The following is an 8,884-nucleotide window of genomic DNA, read 5'->3' on the forward strand; positions in this document are numbered from 1 at the left end:
CTCGACAGCAGCTCTACTGACCTGGTTCCCTGCCTCTAAAGCAGCTCTGCTGACCTCGTTCTCTGGCTCTAAAGCAGCTCTGCTGACCTGGTTCTCTGGCTCTAAAGCAGCTCTGCTGACCTGGTTCTCACCCTCTAGAGCAGCTCTGCTGACCTGGTTCTTAGCCTCTAGAGCAGCTCTGCTGACCTGGTTTTCTCCCTCTATAGCAGCTCTGCTGACATGGTTCCCTGGCTCTAAAGCAGCTCTGCTGACCTGGTTCTTAGGCTCTAGAGCAGCTCTGCTTACCTGGTTTTCTGGCTCTACAATGGCTCTGCTGCCCTGGTTCTCTGGCTCTACAACGGCTCTGCTGACCTGGTTCTCTGGCTCTAAAGCAGCTCTGCTGATCTGGTTCTCTCCCTCTAAAGCATCTCTGCTGATCTGGTTCTCTCTCTCTAAAGCAGCTCTGCTGACCTGTTTCTCTAGCTCTGAAGCAGCTCTTCTGAACTGGTTCTCTGGCTCTAGAGCAGCTCTGCTGACCTGGTTCTCTGGCTGTACAATGGCACTGCTGACCTGGTTCTCTGGCTCTACAACGGCTCTGCTGACCTGGTTCTCTGGCTCTGAAGCAGCTCTGCTGATCTGGTTCTCTCCCTATAAAGCAGCTCTGCTGATCTGGTTCTCTCCCTCGAAAGCAGCTCTGCTGACCTGTTTCTCTCCCTCTAAAGCAGCTCTGCTGATTTGGTTCTCTCCCTCTAAAGCAGCTCTGCTGACCTGTTTCTCTAGCTCTGAAGCAGCTCTTCTGACCTGATTCACTGGCTCTGGAGCAGCTATGCTGACCTGGTTCTCAGGCTGTACAACAGCTCTGCTGAACTGATTCTCTGGCTCTAAAACAGGTCTGCTGACCTTGTTCTATGGCTCTAAAGCAGGTCTGCTGATCTGGTTCTCTCGCTCTAAAGCAGCTCTGCTGACCTGGTTCTCTGGCTGTGCAACAGCACTGCTGACCTGATTCTCTGACTCTAAAACAGCTTTGCTGATCTGGTTCTCTGACTCTACAACGGCTTTGCTGACCTGTTTCCCTGGCTCTAGAGCAGCTCATTTGACTTGTTTCTCTAGCTCTACAACGGCTCTGCTGACCTGGTTCTCTGGCTCTAGAGCAGCTTTGCTGATCTGGTTATCTGGCTCTACAACGGCTCTGCTGACCTGGTTCTCTGGCTCTACAGCGACTCTGCTGACCTGGTTCTCTGGCTCTATAGCAGCTCTGCTGACCTGGTTCTCTGGCTCTACAGCAGCTCTGCTGACCTGGTTCTCTGACTCTTCTATGGCTCTAAAGCAGTCCTGCTCATCTGGTTCTGTGCCTCTAGAGCAGCTCTGCTCACCTGGTTCTTATGCTCTAGAGCAGCTCTGCTGACCTGGATCTCTGGCTCTAAAGCAGCTCTGCTGACCTGGTTCTCTAGCTCTAAAGTTGCTCTGCTAAACTGGTTGTCAGGCTCTAAAGCGGCTCTGCTGACCTGGTTCTCTGGCTCTAAAGCAGCTCTGCTGACCTGGTTCTCTGGCTGTACAACGGCTCTGCTGACCTGGTTCTCTGGCTCTAAAGCAGCTCTGCTGATTTGGTTCTCTCCCTCTAAAGCCGCTCTGCTGATCTGGTTCTCTCCCTCGAAAGCAGCTCTGCTGACCTGTTTCTCTCCCTCTAAAGCAGCTCTGCTGATCTGGTTCTCTCCCTCTAAAGCAGCTCTGCTGACCTGTTTCTCTAGCTCCGAAGCAGCTCTTCTGACCTGATTCTCTGGCTCTGGAGCAGCTATGCTGACCTGGTTCTCTGGCTGTACAACAGCTCTGCTGAACTGATTCTCTGGCTCTAAAGCAGGTCTGCTGACCTTGTTCTATGGCTCTAAAGCAGGTCTGCTGATCTGGTTCTCTGGCTCTAAAGCAGCTCTGTTGACCTGGTTCTTAGACTCTAGAGCAGCTCTGCTGACCTGGTTCTCTGGCTCTACAGCAGCTCTGCTGACCTGGTTCTCTGGCTCAACAGCAGCTCTGCTATCCTGGTTCTCTGGCTGTACAACGGCACTGCTGACCTGATTCTCTGACTCTAAAACAGCTTTGCTGATCTGGTTCTCTGACTCTACAACGGCTTTGCTGACCTGTTTCCCTGGCTCTAGAGCAGCTCATTTGACTTGTTTCTCTGGCTCTACAACGGCTCTGCTGACCTGGTTCTCTGGCTGTACAACGGCTCTGCTGACCTGGTTCTCTGGCTCTAAAGCAGCTCTGCTGATCTGGTTCTCTCCCTCTAAAGCAGCTCTGCTGATCTGGTTCTCTCCCTCGAAAGCAGCTCTGCTGACCTGTTTCTCTCCCTCTAAAGCAGCTCTGCTGATCTGGTTCTCTCCCTCTAAAGCAGCTCTGCTGACCTGTTTCTCTAGCTCCGAAGCAGCTCTTCTGACCTGATTCTCTGGCTCTGGAGCAGCTATGCTGACCTGGTTCTCTGGCTGTACAACAGCTCTGCTGAACTGATTCTCTGGCTCTAAAGCAGGTCTACTGACCTTGTTCTATGGCTCTAAAGCAGGTCTGCTGATCTGGTTCTCTGGCTCTAAAGGAGCTCTGCTGACCTGGTTCTTAGACTCTAGAGCAGCTCTGCTGACCTGGTTCTCTGGCTCTACAGCAGCTCTGCTGACCTGGTTCTCTGGCTCAACAGCAGCTCTGCTATCCTGGTTCTCTGGCTGTACAACGGCACTGCTGACCTGATTCTCTGACTCTAAAACAGCTTTGCTGATCTGGTTCTCTGACTCTACAACGGCTTTGCTGACCTGTTTCCCTGGCTCTAGAGCAGCTCATTTGACTTGTTTCTCTGGCTCTATAACGGCTCTGCTGACCTGGTTCTCTGTCTCTAGAGCAGCTTTGCTGATCTGGTTATCTGGCTCTACAACGGCTCTGCTGACCTGGTTCTCTGTCTCTACAGCGACTCTGCTGACCTGGTTCTCTGGCTCTATAGCAGCTCTGCTGACCTGGTTCTCTGGCTCTACAGAAGCTCTGCTGACCTGGTTCTCTGGCTCTTCTATGGCTCTAAAGTAGTCCTGCTCATCTGGTTCTCTGCCTCTAGAGCAGCTCTGCTCACCTGGTTCTTAGGCTCTAGAGCAGCTCTGCTGACCTGGATCTCTGGCTCTAAAGCAGCTCTGCTGACCTGGTTCTCTAGCTCTAAAGTTGCTCTGCTAAACTGGTTCTCAGGCTCTAAAGCGGCTCTGCTGACCTGGTTCTCTGGCTCTAGAGCAGCTCTGCTGACCTGGTTCTTAGGCTCTGGAGCAGCTCTGCTGACCTGGTTCTCTGGCTGTACAACGTCTCTGCTGACCTGGTTCTCTGGCTCTAAAGCAGCTCTGCTGACCTGGTTCTATGGCTCTAAAGCAGGTCTGCTGATCTGGTTCTCTGGCTCTAAAGCAGCTCTGCTGACCTGGTTCTTAGGCTCAAGAGCAGCTCTGCTGACCTGGTTCTCTGGCTCTACAGCAGCTCTGCTGACCTGGTTCTCTGGCTCTAAAGCAGCTCTGCTGACCTGGTTCTCTCCCTCTAGCGCAGCTCTGCTGACCTGGTTTCTCTGGCTCAACAGCAGCTCTGCTGACCTGGTTCTCTACCTCTAAAGCAGCTCTGCTGACCTCATTCTCTGGCTCTAAAGCAGCTCTGCTGCTCTAAAGCAGCTCTGCTGACATTGTTCTCTGGCTCTAAAGAAGCTCTGCTGACTTGGTTCTCTCCCTCTAGAGCAGCTCTACTGACCTGGTTCTTAGGCTCTAGAGCAGCTATGCTGACCTGGTTCTCTGGCTCAAGAGCAGCTCTGCTGACCTGGTTCTCTGGCTCAAGAGCAGCTCTGCTGACCTAGCTCTATGGCTCTAAAGCAGCTCTGCTGATCTGCTTCTCTGGCTCCAGAGCAGGTCTGCTGACCTGGTTCTTAGGCTCTAGAGCAGCTCTGCTGACCTGGTTCTCTGGCTCTACAAAGGCTCTGCTGACCTGGTTCTCTGGCTCTACAACGGCTCTGCTGATCTGTTACTCTGGCTCTACAATGGCTTTGCTGACCTAGTTCTCTGGCTCTACAACGGCTTTGCTGACCTCGTTCTCTGGCTCTAGAGCAGCTTTACTGATCTGTTTCTCTGTGTTTACAACGGTTCTGCGGACCTGGTTTCTCTGGCTCTACAGCAGCTCTGGTGACCTGGTTCTCTGGCTCTAGAGCAGCTCTGCTGACCTGGTTCTTAGGCTCTAGAACAGCTCTGCTGACCTGGTTTCTCTGGCTCTACAGCAGCTCTGCTGACCTGGTTTTCTGGCTCTAGAGCAGCTCTGCTGACCTGGTTCTCTGGCTCTACAACGGCTCTGCAGACCTGGTTCTCTGGCTCTAAAGCGGCTCTGCTGATTTGGTTGGTTGGCTCTAAAGCGGCTCTGCTGACCTGTTTCTCTGGCTCTAGAGCAGCTCTGCTGGCCTGGTTCTTAGGCTCTAGAGCAGCTCTGCTGACCTGGTTCTCTGGCTCTAGAGCAGCTCTGCTGACCTGGATCTCTGGCTCTACAACAGCTCTACAGACCTGGTTCTCTGGCTCTAAAGCAGCTCTTCTGACCTGATTCTCTGGCTCTAAAGCAGCTCTGCTGACCTGGTTCTATGCCTCTAGAGCAGCTCTGCTGGCCTGGTTCTTAGGCTCTAGAGCAGCTCTGCTGACTTGGTTCTCTGGCTCTACAACGGCTAGGCTGACCTTGTTCTCTGGCTCTAAAGCAGCTCTGCTGACCTGGTTCTCTGGCTCTAAAGCAGCTCTGCTGGTGTGGTTCTCTGGCACTAAAGCGCCTCTTCTTAGCTGGTTCTCTCCATCTAAAGCAACTCTGCTGACATGGTTCTCTGTCTCTAAAGCAGCTCTCCCGACCTGGTTCTCTGGCTCGAGAGCAGCTCTGCTGACCTGGTTTTTAGGTTCTAGAGCAGATCTGCTGACCTGGTTCTATGGCTCTACAACGGCTCCGCTGACCTGGTTCTCTGGCTCTTAAGGAGCTCTGCTGACCTGGTTCTCTGGCTCTAGATCAGCTCTGTTGACCTGGTTCTCTGGCTCTAAAGCAGCTCTGCTGACCTGGTTCTCTGGCTCTAGAGCAGCTCTGCTGACCTGGTTCTTAGGCTCTTGAGCAGCTCTGCTGACCTGGTTCTCTGGCTCTAAAGCAGCTCTGCTGACCTGATTCTCTGGCTCTAAAGCAGCTCTGGTGACCTGATTCTCTGGCTCTAAAGCAGCTCTGCTGACGTGGTTCTCTGGCGCTAAAGCACCTCTGCTGACCTGGTTCTCTCCCTCTATAGCACCTCTGCTGACCTGGTTCTCTGACTCTAAAGCAGATCTCCTGACCTGGTTCTCTGGCTCGAGAGCAGTTCTGCTGACCTGGTTCTTAGGCTCTATAGCAGCTCTGCTGACCTGGATCTCTGGTTCTATAGCAGCTCTGCTGACCCGGTTCTCTGGTTCTAAAGCAGCTCTGCTGATCTTGTTAACTCCCTCTAAAGCAGCTCTGCAGACCTGTTTCTCTCGCTCTAAAGCAGCTCTGCTGACCTGGTTGTCTGGATCTAGAGCAGCTCTGCTGACCTGGTTCTTAGGCTCTAGAGCAGCTCTGCTGACCTGGTTCTCTGGCTCTACAGAGGCTCAGCTGACCCGGTTCTGTGCCTCTAGATCAGCTCTGCTGACCTGTTTCTTAGGCTCTAGAGCAGCTCTGCTGACCTGGTTCTCTGGCTCTAAAGCAGCTCTGCTGACCTGGTTCTCTAGATCTAAAGAGGCTCTGCTGACCTTGTTCTCTGGCTCTATAGCCGCTCTGCTGACCTGTTTCGATGGATCTAAAGCAGCTCTGCTGCCCTGGTTCTCTGGCTCTAAAGCAGCTCTGCTGACCTGGTTCTCTCCCTCTAAAGCAGCTCTGCTGACCTGGTTTCTCTGGCTCGACAGCAGCTCTACTGACCTGGTTCCCTGCCTCTAAAGCAGCTCTGCTGACCTCGTTCTCTGGCTCTAAAGCAGCTCTGCTGACCTGGTTCTCTGGCTCTAAAGCAGCTCTGCTGACCTGGTTCTCACCCTCTAGAGCAGCTCTGCTGACCTGGTTCTTAGCCTCTAGAGCAGCTCTGCTGACCTGGTTTTCTCCCTCTATAGCAGCTCTGCTGACATGGTTCCCTGGCTCTAAAGCAGCTCTGCTGACCTGGTTCTTAGGCTCTAGAGCAGCTCTGCTTACCTGGTTTTCTGGCTCTACAATGGCTCTGCTGCCCTGGTTCTCTGGCTCTACAACGGCTCTGCTGACCTGGTTCTCTGGCTCTAAAGCAGCTCTGCTGATCTGGTTCTCTCCCTCTAAAGCATCTCTGCTGATCTGGTTCTCTCTCTCTAAAGCAGCTCTGCTGACCTGTTTCTCTAGCTCTGAAGCAGCTCTTCTGAACTGGTTCTCTGGCTCTAGAGCAGCTCTGCTGACCTGGTTCTCTGGCTGTACAATGGCACTGCTGACCTGGTTCTCTGGCTCTACAACGGCTCTGCTGACCTGGTTCTCTGGCTCTGAAGCAGCTCTGCTGATCTGGTTCTCTCCCTATAAAGCAGCTCTGCTGATCTGGTTCTCTCCCTCGAAAGCAGCTCTGCTGACCTGTTTCTCTCCCTCTAAAGCAGCTCTGCTGATTTGGTTCTCTCCCTCTAAAGCAGCTCTGCTGACCTGTTTCTCTAGCTCTGAAGCAGCTCTTCTGACCTGATTCACTGGCTCTGGAGCAGCTATGCTGACCTGGTTCTCAGGCTGTACAACAGCTCTGCTGAACTGATTCTCTGGCTCTAAAACAGGTCTGCTGACCTTGTTCTATGGCTCTAAAGCAGGTCTGCTGATCTGGTTCTCTCGCTCTAAAGCAGCTCTGCTGACCTGGTTCTCTGGCTGTGCAACAGCACTGCTGACCTGATTCTCTGACTCTAAAACAGCTTTGCTGATCTGGTTCTCTGACTCTACAACGGCTTTGCTGACCTGTTTCCCTGGCTCTAGAGCAGCTCATTTGACTTGTTTCTCTAGCTCTACAACGGCTCTGCTGACCTGGTTCTCTGGCTCTAGAGCAGCTTTGCTGATCTGGTTATCTGGCTCTACAACGGCTCTGCTGACCTGGTTCTCTGGCTCTACAGCGACTCTGCTGACCTGGTTCTCTGGCTCTATAGCAGCTCTGCTGACCTGGTTCTCTGGCTCTACAGCAGCTCTGCTGACCTGGTTCTCTGACTCTTCTATGGCTCTAAAGCAGTCCTGCTCATCTGGTTCTGTGCCTCTAGAGCAGCTCTGCTCACCTGGTTCTTATGCTCTAGAGCAGCTCTGCTGACCTGGATCTCTGGCTCTAAAGCAGCTCTGCTGACCTGGTTCTCTAGCTCTAAAGTTGCTCTGCTAAACTGGTTCTCAGGCTCTAAAGCGGCTCTGCTGACCTGGTTCTCTGGCTCTAAAGCAGCTCTGCTGACCTGGTTCTCTGGCTGTACAACGGCTCTGCTGACCTGGTTCTCTGGCTCTAAAGCAGCTCTGCTGATTTGGTTCTCTCCCTCTAAAGCCGCTCTGCTGATCTGGTTCTCTCCCTCGAAAGCAGCTCTGCTGACCTGTTTCTCTCCCTCTAAAGCAGCTCTGCTGATCTGGTTCTCTCCCTCTAAAGCAGCTCTGCTGACCTGTTTCTCTAGCTCCGAAGCAGCTCTTCTGACCTGATTCTCTGGCTCTGGAGCAGCTATGCTGACCTGGTTCTCTGGCTGTACAACAGCTCTGCTGAACTGATTCTCTGGCTCTAAAGCAGGTCTGCTGACCTTGTTCTATGGCTCTAAAGCAGGTCTGCTGATCTGGTTCTCTGGCTCTAAAGCAGCTCTGTTGACCTGGTTCTTAGACTCTAGAGCAGCTCTGCTGACCTGGTTCTCTGGCTCTACAGCAGCTCTGCTGACCTGGTTCTCTGGCTCAACAGCAGCTCTGCTATCCTGGTTCTCTGGCTGTACAACGGCACTGCTGACCTGATTCTCTGACTCTAAAACAGCTTTGCTGATCTGGTTCTCTGACTCTACAACGGCTTTGCTGACCTGTTTCCCTGGCTCTAGAGCAGCTCATTTGACTTGTTTCTCTGGCTCTACAACGGCTCTGCTGACCTGGTTCTCTGGCTGTACAACGGCTCTGCTGACCTGGTTCTCTGGCTCTAAAGCAGCTCTGCTGATCTGGTTCTCTCCCTCTAAAGCAGCTCTGCTGATCTGGTTCTCTCCCTCGAAAGCAGCTCTGCTGACCTGTTTCTCTCCCTCTAAAGCAGCTCTGCTGATCTGGTTCTCTCCCTCTAAAGCAGCTCTGCTGACCTGTTTCTCTAGCTCCGAAGCAGCTCTTCTGACCTGATTCTCTGGCTCTGGAGCAGCTATGCTGACCTGGTTCTCTGGCTGTACAACAGCTCTGCTGAACTGATTCTCTGGCTCTAAAGCAGGTCTACTGACCTTGTTCTATGGCTCTAAAGCAGGTCTGCTGATCTGGTTCTCTGGCTCTAAAGGAGCTCTGCTGACCTGGTTCTTAGACTCTAGAGCAGCTCTGCTGACCTGGTTCTCTGGCTCTACAGCAGCTCTGCTGACCTGGTTCTCTGGCTCAACAGCAGCTCTGCTATCCTGGTTCTCTGGCTGTACAACGGCACTGCTGACCTGATTCTCTGACTCTAAAACAGCTTTGCTGATCTGGTTCTCTGACTCTACAACGGCTTTGCTGACCTGTTCCCTGGCTCTAGAGCAGCTCATTTGACTTGTTTCTCTGGCTCTATAACGGCTCTGCTGACCTGGTTCTCTGTCTCTAGAGCAGCTTTGCTGATCTGGTTATCTGGCTCTACAACGGCTCTGCTGACCTGGTTCTCTGTCTCTACAGCGACTCTGCTGACCTGGTTCTCTGGCTCTATAGCAGCTCTGCTGACCTGGTTCTCTGGCTCTACAGAAGCTCTGCT

This window comes from Triturus cristatus, unplaced genomic scaffold (genome assembly GCF_964204655.1).
Source record: "Triturus cristatus unplaced genomic scaffold, aTriCri1.1 SCAFFOLD_207, whole genome shotgun sequence".
In the NCBI taxonomy this organism is placed as follows: domain Eukaryota; kingdom Metazoa; phylum Chordata; class Amphibia; order Caudata; family Salamandridae; genus Triturus; species Triturus cristatus.